A 14,117-nucleotide genomic window follows, 5' to 3' on the forward strand; every position below is an offset into this window, starting at 1 on the left:
TAAATAAATATACAGAGACTTATTCTTACTTATGAATGCCCTGCCCTAGCTTGGCTTGTTTCTAGCCAGCTTTTCTTAAATTATCTCATCTACCTCTTTCCTCTGGGTTTTTACCTTTCTCTATTCTATATACCTTTCTTTGCTTCTTACTTCATGGTTGGCTGTGTGGCTGTGTGGCTGGGTGGCTGGGTGGTTGGGTGACTGTGTGGCTGTGTGGCTGTGTGGCTGGGTGGCTGGGTGGCTGGGTGGCTGTGTGGTTGGGTGGCTGTGTGGTTGGGTGGCTGTGTGGCTGTGTGGCTGGGTGGCTGGGTGGCTGGGTGGCTGGGTGGCTGGGTGGCTGGCCCCTGGTGTCCTCCTCTCCTCCTTCTCTTGCTCCTCCCTCTTCTCTTATTTATTCTCTCTGCCTGGCAGCCCCGCCTGTTTTTCTCTCCTGCCTTGCTATTGGCCATTCAGCTCTTTATTAGACCTGTCAGGTGTTTTAGACAGGCAAAGTAACACAGCTTCACAGAGTTAAACAAATGCAACATAAAAAATGCAACACATCTTTGCATCATTAAACAAATATTCCACAGCATAAACGAGTATAACACATCTTCACCTAATAGTCCACAACAACTAAGTCTACCCAAAGATGAAGTAGGGATGGTTGGACACTCGTGGGATGCAGCAAGGATTAAGAGTTAAGCACTTGATGTATGGGGCACATGCCAAGGGCTCCTGGATATAGGGTGTTGACTTCGTACTGACGTGGATTTCTGTTGTTTTGGATTCTGGTGCATTATTTGTTCCATTTTGTGGTACTGGAGATGGAATCCAGGGCTTTGGGTATGCCAGGCCAGCATTTTACCTCCTGGCTTCACCCTTTGCTAGTGCAACACGGCCCTGCTGGTACTAACCTCAGAAGATCTCTGTCTTCTCTGGTGAAAGTGGGTGTGGGCACAGGACAGGCATGCTCAGTCTACACCTAATCACCTGCACCTTTCTCCAAAACAAGGGAAGCTAGAAAGGGAAAGGATGCTGGAATTTGGAATTTTCCAGAGAGGGTTTTGTGGTGGTATTTTACTTGTACTGAAATGTGATTTTGGTTACATCTACAGGGTTTCCAGCTGAGAGCTGTTTTAAGGCACATGCTGGTAGTCTTGTGAAGACTGGAGGGACTTTGCATCTCACCAAGGCAGTCACTGATGATCTGGTTTTCCAGCAGAGCCTAGACCGTTCCTCAGAGACACCAGGTTATGGGGCCCAAACAAAACCGATTCTGTTCCTATTTCTAAAGAGGAGCTATGAAGGAGGACAGGGGCTCAGAGAGGAAAAAAAATCAAAAGATTGGATGAGTGATTTCTAAGGCCTGTTCCAAACACCAAAGCCCTGAGGATGATGCAAAGAAGTGACATTAATATTCCAGGCAGAAGAATTCAGGCACATGCTCAGGAAAATATGTCCCAACTACATTCCGACTGAGCTTCAGAGTCTGCTCAAGAATGTGATGGGAAAATAAAAGGGAAGTGGAAATGCTGGGGTGCAGGGGGGCGGGGGGGGGGCAGGGGCATCTCTTACATCTCTTAAGCTGGCTGGCTGACACAGAAGCTGCTTCCTGAAGGCCCCACCTTCCTCCCACCTGGGTTGGAAGGCTGGCTGTGGCGGGAAAGGATTTATATGACAAACAGTTCCAGACTTCTTTGACCATTTGAAGCTTGGGCCTAAGTGCCGTGGCCCAACTAGCTTCGCAAAAGAGAGCAGGCCACACTTTGGAAGAGCCAGAGCAGGTACCTATGACAGGCTGTGGAGTTTCTCAGTGGATCGTTCATTACGCAAGGGCATAAAGATGGCTCTGAAGTGTTCTTGCCAGAGAGGTGTTTTTTTTTTTATTTCAAGGGGCAGAAGGGAAGGGGATCTTTGCAAGAGCTGGGTTGAAATCTCTCTGATACTAGAAAGCCCCTCTGAGAACACCTACCCAGGTCCCCTCCCCTCCCGGAACACCGATTGCGCTGCTCAGATGCTGGCTCAGAGTCAGGGTACAAACGCTCTTGTTTGCCCATCAACACAAACCTACCATCCTCCATCTTTCCTTACCACTCAATCTCTCAGTGCTAGCTCCTGGAGAAGAGGAAAAGGGAGGTCAGAGAAACTTGATATGACATCATCCGGAACCTGAGGCTGTCTGCTCCATGAGACCTCCCATTGTCACAGTGTGCTTGAGGAGCAGCCTCACAGCTATGGCTCCAGCTTGGGTAACATTCTCTTGATGCACACACACCTGTGAGCTACTTCCTTGTATTCCCACTGGCTTCCCTGTGAGGATGGGCTCTGACAACACCAGCTTGGATGCCCCCCTGCCTCCAATTTTGGAAGAAGTGGTTGCATGGAATGTACCAAGTATAACAGTAAACAAACAGCAGCAAACCATTAGACCGTGTGTCTTGTCACTCAGTGACTCAGAATTCCTACCTAAAAATTAGAAAATGAGGCTTGAGCCAGTGTCTCTGGGACTGGCCAAAATGTCTGGATATTTGGAAATACTCAGATGCTGGGTACCAAATACACCCATCCTATCCAAATCACTGACTCACACCTTGGCAGCTGAGAGATGCCAAATAGCATTTTGTCAGAGACTTCATGGGATTAAAAAGAGTCAGTGAAAGGAATTTTGCTATAAACAAAATAAGTCCAATTGTTTGTTATGATTTTTGAACCCCCAGGGCCGGTTAAGTTCCCAGCATGCCTCAGTTGGTCGGTTTCCCACGTCACCTGCCTGTCGCTCTTTCTCAGTCTTCAGCGTAACCTATGTGCTGAGAAAGAAAAGTCAGAAGATGCTGGCCCAGGGCTGGGGAGACGACGGCACGGGTAAGTGTGCCTGCTCCGCAAGCATGAGGTCTGAGTCTTAATGGCCAGCACATTCAAAGCCAAGCGTGGACGCGTGTGCTGAAACCACAGCACAGGAGGCAGAGGCCAGCAGACCCCAAGAGCTAGCTGCAGCCAGGCTGAGCTGATGAGCTGTTTAGCTGGAGAGCCTTTCTTAAGGCAACACGGTGGGGGGCGATAGCCACCTAGCATCCTGCTCTGGCCTCTGCAAGCTCGTGCACGGTCACGCGTATCTGCATACATACATGTACATACACCACACACACACCGTGGGGGGAGGGGCTTGGTTCAAATCTTTGTATCATCTATAGAGGGGAAAGGACAATAGCTTATCCCTGCTACCCTGTGACTTTCAAGTGTGGTTACTTAAGTTCCTAGCTCAGCTCAGAGCAGCCCCTGACGACTGAACAGTAGATTAGGGAGGCAGACATCATGTGGAATGGACCTGATGAGGCAGAATCATTCACCATAAACCTGTTCTTTCTTCCTCCTCCACAGCCTTGGGGTTCACAGAGTGTAACCTGGAACCTCTGATCACCTGCAGGAGAATCCCCCTTGGGGCTTACTGAGACTTCTAGTCCCCTCCACGGTGACAGCAAGTCAACATCTCAGTATGGCTCTTTCTAACACTCCTTTCAGCCCCCAGGAAACTTTTGAGTGCCTTAAAATTAAGAGCCACTGAACTAGGACAGTAGTTAAGATGTCCACCCTTTTAGTCATTGTTTCCAATAACTTTGTAACATTCTCTGTCGTCCCTGATACTGTTTGAGAGCAGGCAGGTACACAAAGGAGGTAGGGCTCCTAGCTGAGGATGTGTTTGATGGTAGCGTGCTTGTCCAGCATGTGTGAAGCTCCTGGGTTCCATTCTTGTTTGCTTGTCTACTTGAGACAGCCTCTCATTGTGTAGCCCTGGCTGGTCTGGAACTGACTATGTAGACCAGGTTGGCCGCAAAGTCGCAGAGATCTGCCAGACTACTGGGACTAACGGTGAGCCGTGTGTCACCACACCCGGCCCCGGATCCCATTATTAACATTTTTAAAATCTTGGTTTTGTTTTTAAGATCTTTATGGGGGTGGGGGTGGGGAGGTTGTGCTTCACTTGCTGTCCAACTGGGCATTTTTGTATTATTAGAGAATTACACAGGCCCCGTGTGCAGCACTTGCCTGTTTCCCTGGGCTATTAACAGAACTTTATATTATTGACTCATTTAACGTTAATAAAACCCCAATTACATCTGAAGGCATCCGGTCTAAAATCCACTCATTCTTGGACTTGAGATGCCCAGAGAATTCCTGAACCACAGCAGCGAGGCGGGAGCTCTAGGTGGAGGTGTGACGCACTTGGCTACGGTGGGCCCAGCGTAACACAAAGGTAAGGGCCCAAGCGGGAAACAATATAGCCTGGTATTTCTGCCAAAAAGGCAAAAATGGAGCTGGCAGAGCTGTTGGGCTCCCAGAGGCCCACTGAGCTGTGAGACCAGGATGTAAGTGGGCCAGTCTGACTGCCAAGGTCTGGGAGCCCCCAAGTCTTTATTAACTGGGCCCCACAGCTAGGCAGTGATCTGCAGAAGTTGGAGAGGGGCCACAGGAGGCAATCAGATCAGTCCTGTTTCAGAGGAATAAATCCTTCTAGAATTGGTTTCCTTTGGAGGAGCGTAGGTAGAGCTGAGAGCTGGACGGTGTGCTGATTAACAGAAGGCTAGGGTGTCAGCTGAGACTGAAGATCTCCAACCTGAATGTCAAAGCCTCTGCTGCACTTCAGTGGACAGTGGCGTGCAGCTGAAGACCTGGCTGTGAGGAAGAGAGTTCACTTGGCCTACAGCCAATGCTGCTTTTCCACCCAAGGGACCCTCTCCCGCTTTACTTGGTCCCTTATTCCAGGAGGAGCTACTTCTTTATGTAGGGTTCACAGTGCATCAGGTACTGTGCTGAACACTTGATCAATAGCATGGCATGTAACTCTCCAAGCAACCCTGTGGGGTGGACAGGGGCATGACCTTTTTTAGAAACAGATGAGGTGAGATGAAGCCACAGAAAGGTAACCGCGGACCCGATTGGCTCACTGTTCGGCTTTTCTTTTCACTCACTGCAGCCTAGAAGGGCAGTGTGGCTGGAGGCGAGTAAGAAAGTGTATGGAGGGGGAGGGGCTGAGAGATGAGGCCAGAGGGCTCCAGGGTGCAGGCAAGTGGGGACTGTCCAATGACAAGTGCCCATTGGGGCCACAGAACATCATATTTTCTTCTGAGTAGACAGGAAGCCATGGGAAGGGGTTCAGCAGAAAAACATCTATGTCCCATGTATTTTAGGGAGCTGGAAGAAAATAGTCCAGATGAGAGAAGGTGACTTACTCCATGTCAATAGTGAGATGTGTGTGAGACACACGCCCTAGAGACAGGCCCGAGACAAACAGATTCATTTTAAGTTGGTCCAAGGCACTTAAGGAGCAAGAGGCAGGCTGGAGTTTGGACATGACTTATTTTAGTTTGCTTTTGCTCTTGCTGTTGTTATGAAACACTGATCAAAAGCAACTTGAGGAGGCAGGATTTATCTCAGCATGCAGCTTACCATCCACTGTGAAGAGTAGTCAGGGCAGAACTCAAGGCCGGAACCTAGAGGCAGGAATTGGAGCAGAGGTCACGGAGGAATGCTGCTTACTGGCTTGCTCCCTGTGGCTTGATCAGCCTGCTTTCTTAGACAATCCAGGACCACTGTCTACAGTGGTCTGGCCCTCCCATATTAACCATTAATCAAGAAAATGCCCCCAATAGATTTGCCTGCAGACCAGTGTGATAGAGGGATCATCTCAGTTGAAGTCCTTTCCTCTAAAGTGACTCTAGAGTGCCAGGATGACACAAACTAACTAATTCTGTGATTGTCACAATAACTCCAGTGATATGGCGTCACAGGCAATATCCACATCTGAAGACAAAGCTGTGAAAGATTCCCACCATGTAAAACTCACAACAGAAGTGGTGTGTGTGTGTGTGTGTGTGTGTGTGTGTGTGTGTGTGTAAGAGAGACAGACAGAGAGACAGAGAGACACAAATAGAGAGACAGAGAGAGACACATCAAGAGATACACAGGGACACACAGAAACTCAGAGAGACAGAGAGAAAGACATAGAGAAAGAGACAGACAGACATACACACACAGAGAGACAGAGAGAGAGAGAGAGAGAGAGAGAGAGAGAGAGAGAGAGAGAATCACCTCTTTTCTCCAAAATGCAAAGTCAACACAGATTTTCCGAACATGAAGAGAGCAATGGGCCTCCCAACCTCTCAGTCCTCTTGGAGGACTTATGGACCAAAGTGAGCTGATGCCCCATAACAGCTACTGCTGGTGAAAAGAAAGGCCTCGGCAACATTCAACAAGAGCCGGTGAGGGGGCTGCACACTGTGGCTACATTCACACAAGAAAAGCCAAGGAGAAGATTGAGCAATTATCCCAATAACTGCAGCCTGGGGAGCCAGCCAACTTGGGCAACTTGGATACAAACATGCGTGCTGGCTGCTTCCCTCGCCAGAATCACTTGATAATCACCCAACTGTCTGTTTTGCTTAGATAAAGAGAACAAGAAACAGGTCTCCACCCGAGGCAGGAACCCCATGGGCCACAGTGAAGTGGGGCTGAGGAGGGAGCTGGGACTCTGGTCCTTGGTGTCTACCCATCTGTGTGGAGGTGTTAACCACACGAGATAGTGGGTAGGTTCTGGGGACCCTGAGGTCAACCATCCCTTTCCCACATTCTCAAAGTTAAACTTGAGACAAACTTTAGATGGGAAGACCAAACGTGCTGTCCAGACATAGTCTGTGAGAATATGAGGGGAAGGTAAGGGCAGCAGTTGATCTGTATGGGGGTGGGTGGGCTGGTATGGAAGCTGAGTTTGAACAGTCAGTAGGTTATCCAGGAAAAGAAAAACAAGGACAGGAGAGGAAAGTCTTGGGAAAGAGAGGCCTTTTTCCCTTCTCTAGTGGTAAGAATTAGATTACCAAGAAGTCAGAGCACCCAATATCTATTAAGCACCAGGCACACTCTGAAGCACTCTATATAGACCCTCTTACTGCATCATGGCAGCTATTGGAGGCAGGACTATCATTTTCCGTTCGTGTGTATGAGAAACATGAGGCAGACCTGGGTGTGTGGCCCAGTGGGTGAGGATCTGCCCAGCATGCCTGAGGCTCTGGCACTCCCAGGTCCATAAAGGGACAGAAAGGAGAGGGGAAAGGAGGTGGGGGAGGGGAGAGGGGAAGGGAAGGACACACGGAGAGAGAGGACTCTAAGACATAACCGTTGACTAACTTACCCACAGTGACCACACTGGGCTTCACCTGCCATCATCAGCATCCGAGCATCTGCCACACTCCCCCCAGTCCGGTCAGTCTGTAACAGGGCCTCAGCCCTGGCTGTTACCACTTAGACATCCTCAATGGACAGCAAGACCTGGTACTTCACTAAGGCCAGAGCTAGGCTCCAGAGTAGAGCCCCAGCAGAACAAGCTCCATGACAGAGCCTTGGCACTGCCCTTTTACTCCCCGCTCAACACCTCCTGCCTCTTCTTTCTTCAGTCTTGACTCCTCCGCCTCTCCTCTGCATGAACTCAGCACCTTCCTGATAGCCTTAAGTCCCACAGACTCCGGCTGCGGCAACACAGCCTTTTCTCTCCTAGCCTCACAGCAGCGGAGACCCCTCACAGATTCATGTCCTTGTCAGAGTTCTCCTGATCTCTTTCCAAATGTGCTTCTATGGTCTGTCACCCACAGCCAGTGCTGAGATCTGCCAAGGGAGCTGTGGAGCTGGCTGTGCCCATCCTGAGACATGTGCCTACCACCACCATGAATGAACGGAGCTGTTTCCTGAAAGACAAATGATGAACAGGGAGGGCTGCCGGCACACACTCAGGCTCTCTTGGGGAAGCCTCAACCAAAGACAAAGTGTGTGGTTCAGAACCACGCTGGCAACAGAGCAGACCCTTTCCAGTGTGAAATGAGCTAAGAACTAGTCGTGGTTCTCTGGAGACTTCACTCTGGTTCCTGGAAGTAAATATTGTGAAATTGAATTTGTGATAATGGTTTCCATTTTTAAAATATGGTATCACAATTCCTTTGAGTTTAAACTTTTTTTGCAAACATTCAAAACCCCCCAGTAAACAAAATTACAGACTTTCTAACCCAAATCACAGAGGGTGACGACACCTTGACTGAAAACTCTATTTAAGGTGGAGAAGGTAATGTGTAGACACTGTGCTGTGGATATTTGTATGCTGTGAATGTGTTGCTCTGATTGGTTAGTAAATAAAGTGCTGATTGGCCAGTAGCCAGGCAGGAAGTCTAGTCAGGGAAAAAGAGAGAGGAGAATGCTGGGAAGTGGAAGGCTGAGTCGGGAGACATTGCCAGCCGCCACCATGAAAAGCAAGATGTGAAGGCAGAACTGGGAAAAGGTACCAAGCCACGTGGCTAAACATAAATAAGAATTGTGGGTAAATTTAAGTGTAAGAGCTAGTCAGTAATAAGCTTGAGCAAATGGCCATACAGTTCGTAAATAATATAAGTCTCTGTGTGTTTACTTGGGTCCAAGTGGCCGCAGGGCCACAGGAGCTGGGCAGGAACAGGATAACTTCAGTTACAACACTGCATCGATGTTTTACATTTGAGCTGAGGCTGGAGCAAGAGGAGGCCCAGGGTGAGGAGCTCATTGGTAACCCATTTTCCACTTGTGAGTTTACTGCAATGAAGGGTAGAGGGAGCGGGGCTTCAGCAGGACCTAGCAGCTTTCTGATGCTCCTGCAAGTTGGCATCATTTGCCTCACTCCCAAACTAAGGGAGGCTATTTTTAAATAGTTTTTTCCCATTCAATATCTCACCTCAGCCACATAAAATCTTTTTGCTATTTTGAAAAACAGCATCAAGGGAGGCTGGGTCCTTAGTAATTCAGGTGTCTCACATCCCTACTAAAAGTATAGGAAAAGCAAGAACTGCCACAGTATGCCAGATTCTTGCTGGAGGAAGGAGGACGGCAACGTGAGAATCTGAGCTCTTGGAGAAGATGATGCTGTCCCAGATGCTCAAGCACTGTACAGTGTTTGGATTGCTTTCCCAGCATCCTCCACCAAGTGTTTACCTGCTCTGAGGGAAGTACCCCGCCCCTTCCCTTCTCTATTTCCTAACAGTTTTATTCTTCCCTAATTCTCCCACCCCTGACTTGCACATACATACACACAGTCTATCTCTCAACTGTGCTCAGCTCGCTAACTCCCATGGTCAGTTCCATGGTTGATACAAAGTAGCCATTGTAGAAGGCTGTGATAACAGTTTAGGTAGAGGAGAGGATTTCCTGCTGTGGTTTTTACAACCTCTGAGCCTGGAGTCTGCCTTCCTGGAAATTTCTTACAAAACTCATACTACTAACAATATATGAATACATCCTCCTAAGAGATACCTATGAAAATAATCTGCATAATTCTTGCATATAAAACCAAAACGTTAATAATTATGTTAATCAGAACTCCCTAAATTTCCATTCCTTCATTAATTAAACAGGGAAAATATTCAGAAAGATGAAAAGGCCAAGTGCTGAGGTGCAACTGTAATCACCAGCAAAGCACACAGAATCAGACAGTGTAGAGGGCAGTGGGTAAATTAAAATCAGATTTCAGGTAAATGATAGCTCTGTGAAACAAGCCCTTCCTCCTGTCTAGTCTAACCATACATGCAAAATAACTAAGGGGCGGGGTGGGGGGGTCATGGACGTGACCACCTGTGTCTAATTTTACCACCTTTATAAGAAGCTAGTTCTCTGAAATGCAAATTAATCGTCCACACCAAGTACAGCTTTGAGGATCTTCCAGTTGTCCATAAAATTAGGAAGAACAGTCAGGAAGTTCATTTGAGTGGCAGGCACAGTAGGAAGGGATCGGGAACAGCCTCGGACTCTGTGGAGGACACGGCACGAAGATTCTGGGGGCCGTTGATGCATTTCAAGTCTTGAAACGCTGCTCACACAGCCGCACCACTTCTGGAAGCAGCAGTCTGAACGAGTGCTGCCCCCAAAGAGTCCTGTTGGTGGCGCTATTTGGAGGGTTGGGGTGCATAACCTTAGGAGGTGAGACCTTCAAGAAGGAAGTACAGCACTGTGGGTGAGGAGTGGGGTTTTACTGCCTGGCCCCACTTTCTGCTTCCTCTAATTCCTGCATAGAGGGTGCCATGCTTGCTTCCTGCCCCTGCCGCGACGCCTCCCTGCCTGGTCCTCTACCATCCCCTCCGTGATGGAGTCCAGCTCAAGCTCTAAGTTAAAATGAACCCTTTCTCACTAAGGTTGCTTTTGGTTGGGGTATTTTTTTGGTTCGGATATTTTTTATCACAGCAACAGAAAAGTAACTAATACACTAGGGAAAGACAGGTGGCTACATTTTATTCATAAAAGTGTAAGTTTGCCAAACTCTGGCCACATGGATGGCTCCGGTTAAACTCAGTGAGTCACAAAACAAAATGAGTAATTATGAACTTGAAAGATTTGTGGGGAGGAGGGGGTGAGTGGTCAGCATGCACTGTGTACACCCATGTGTGAAACTGTCTAAAAACAAACTTAATGAAAAGTAGCTATAAAGATGCCTGCCACAACTGCCATTGAAATAGAGAGCAAACTGACACACGGCTGGGTTTGTAGAGCACCTGTCTACAACGCATGCGGCCCTTAACTGGACCCCTGGCACAGAAAAACAAATTAACAATAAAATAGAGAGCAAGAGCGTAGAATTAAAAGGTCCTATCTGGGGGAAGAGAACTGCTCAGTTCATACACTGCCTTGGGGTTGTTGTGGACATACGGGGTAGAGTCTTCAACGTCCACACTTGTAATAGAGCTGCGAGACTAATGATGGACCCCGCCCTGAGGTCACTGAGGGTTTAACAAAATGCATCTGAGGAACCCGGGGTGTGCTTCAAGCACTCAGTGTTAGATTACACTCAACCAAACGTGAGAGGCTGCCAGAGTCTCTAAACTTACTGTGATGCATGTCTTGGTGCACTGGGAACACTGTAACAAAATACCTTAGACTGAGTGATTTATAGGCATCAGGGTGTTGTTCATAGTTTTAGAAACCGGGGTGTTCACGATGAAGACACCAGCACGTGCAGGGTCTGCTTGGGGCCCACTCTTCACAGATGGACACGACTACACATCCTCAAAGAGTGGAAAGGCAAAGGGGCAAACAAGCTCCCTCCGGCCCCTTTTAAAGGTCATTCACCCTGTTCGCAATGGCTTTCACCGCCACTGCCGCCGCCACCACCACCACCTCTGTTTTTAGAGACAGGGTTTCTCTGTGTAACTCTGGCTGTCCCGGAATTCACTCTGAAGACCACGCTGGCCTCAAACTCAGAGACACTTGCCACCCCCGCCCTCCCCTCAGCCTCCCAAGTAGTGAGAAAAAGGTTGTGTACTACCATGCCCAGCTCCCACCTCTTTTTAATCAGTATATATATGGTGTGGCAGGGGACAGTCTCAATATAATTACAATATAACAGGAATTTTAAGTATTAATTGTATATGAAATTCTTTTCTTAATACTGTGATATTGTAGATGGTTTTAATGTTTGAATTTGGGGGAGATAACAGCCATAACCCTTTATATCAATTAAAATCTTATAGATCAATATTTTACTTAAAATACATTTATACAAGTTTCATTAGTAATTTGCCTATAGAATTGTTAACAATTAGCAGGTATTCGATTTGCTACTAATATTCAGATTTATTAGGGCACAGATCGATCGGTGTGTCATTTAGGAGGCCAGTGTAAAAGCTGGCATTAAGACATTGTTTTAATCAGCACGGCCTTCAGTCTTGACCAGACTAGAAGCTTCTCTCAAAGTGGCTGGCAGTTAGAGCAGGCTCACAACTGCCCAACTGCTACAGAAGTGACTATGAAGTGCCCATCCCTAATGAGACATACATGCCAACGCCTCCCCCAAGACTCAGGGAACATGGAGGAAAAGGGGGCCCAGAGGCTGTAAGAGGTGGAGGGTGGGGAGAGGGCTGTCTTCTCGTCATGATGTGGCTGGTGCATCCACGAAGTCACCGCAGTCGTCAGTCACTTGCACAAGGTGAAGCCAACACGGTCAGTCCACCTTCCAAGAAGCAGCCTAAGTGGACTCACTGGGTTATGAAAAATGAGGAGGAGCCTAAAGTGGACTGGTTGGGGGCACCTTGGGAGGACTGGAGGGGAAGAGTTGAATGCAGATGTGATCTAGACACGGTGTTTACACATAGGAAATTGTCGAGGAGTAGAATATACTCTGAGTAATTTTAGAAGACATTCTATAAAAGGGGAAAAATAGGTTATGAGACAGGACTGTGTGTGAACACAGCATATATTTTCTACATGTTTTCTCTTGCTTTTAGTGTGTGTGTGTGTGTGTGTGTGTGTGTGTGTGTGTGTGTGTGTGTGTGTGTGTGTGTAGGTGAGGGTAGGGTCTCAGCTGCCTTCCATTGTTCTCCACCTTAGATGTTTTTACATAATGTCTCTCACAGAATCTGATATTGCTGTTTGAGCTAGGATGGATGGCCACCAAGCTCCCAGGACCCACCTGTGTTTGCCCACACTCCCCAGGCTAGAGTTACAGACATGTATGGCTGTGCCCAGATTTTATAAGGGAGATGGGGATTTGAACTGGGATCTTCTTGCCTCCACAGCAAGCACCAATACTCACTGAACCATCATCTCTTCAGCCTCCCAATTTTCTTTTTTGTTTTGGAATAGCTATTTAGCCACAGGAGACTCTGTGGCTTTTCCAGCCTCCACCTCTGGAGTGACAGGGTATGAAGTGCTGAACACTGAACCCAGGACTTCAAGCAGAGTGGGCACCCTACCAACGGAACTACCCTGAGCCTAAACTTCCTTTAGACTCAGATCTGTTTTCCTGAAACTTTAGTTGTATCATTTCAGTTCCTTTACCTCCGGCAGTGAGCACATTGAGAACCTTTTCTGTGCTAATATACATTCAGTACTGCATTCCAATCTAAAAGACTTCTACCACCACCAAAGTGCTTCTTTCCCAACTGCTAAGGCCCTCCATGCCATAACAAACGTCTCAAGATCCCATCTAATCTCATAATTCTACTACACTAATTACATATACTGTGTGCCAAGAAATGCTGCAGCTATCAGCTTTCAAATGCCTATAACAGTTTTTTAAAGTATGAACTATGATTCTACCTTACAGGGTTTATTATGGGATACTCAGCTATGTGTGCTTATAATTTATAATAATATGGGATTTTAAGAATGGCATTTGTGAAATGTAAGATTACTATTGTTAATGGCACCTTGTCCTACTAACAAGCATGGCTTAAGGAGGGCTGAGTTGGGTTTCCCTGTTTGAGTAGGAAGCTTGATTTGCATGGCAAAGGTTATCCCACCTCCCAGTTTCTTGGTTTTAAGGGTATTAAAATGCATTAACTGCCTCTGTGTTGTATGTCTCCACCAGCAGGGTTTGAGATCTTTCTAGAACCCTTGTTTGCTGTACCTACTGGTAAAATGGGTATCTTACCTCTTCTCTGGTCTCTTCAGGCCTAAGAAGGTGGCTGTCGTCCAGCCCCTTCATCCCACCCTCACCAAAGCTACTTCACTACCTCCAGTTCTAACCCAGTAAGTATTGTGCTCACATGCTTAGACACACTTGAGTTTTAAAAGGTAACCTTCCGATTATCTTCCCAGCAGAGTGCAGACACAGCTGCAGGCCCCGCCTATGTAAATTCTTCTGTATCCATCTCTGTTGTTAGTGCTGGGTGCAGGGAACACAAACCTCAGCCATTCACATAGCTTTGAATCTCTGCTGAAGAACTGTGGAATCCCCAACTTTGAGATTCCTCTTGGGGGTTTTAAAGCTCTTACAGATCCAAAGGGAAGGGCAGTGGAGAGAAGAGTCTTGCCTTTGGGCCCCGCCCAGGCTAATGGCTGAGAATGCCAATCACACACAGCTGGGGAAGGCTCTCAATCTGCCCAGTGCTGAGGTTGGCTTCTCCGCAGGAGCTTGCTGGGACATCTGGGAAAGGTAAAGCTGACATCACCCCCTCCTTGCCTATGTCAGGTAGTGAGACCCAAGGAGACCAGTGTCAATCTCCCAAAATCAGATAGAGAGACTTCTGGCTGTGCTGTTTGGACTTCGGTCAAAGGGATTCCAACCAGAGCAGCAGGTTGAAAAGGAAAATTGCTCCTCTCTTCCACTCAGGCTCGCAGCTTCTTGCACGGGGCAGATCGTC

Source organism: Peromyscus californicus, unplaced genomic scaffold (assembly GCF_007827085.1).
Source record: "Peromyscus californicus insignis strain IS unplaced genomic scaffold, ASM782708v3 Scaffold_9__1_contigs__length_137607984, whole genome shotgun sequence".
Classification (NCBI taxonomy): Eukaryota; Metazoa; Chordata; class Mammalia; order Rodentia; family Cricetidae; genus Peromyscus; species Peromyscus californicus.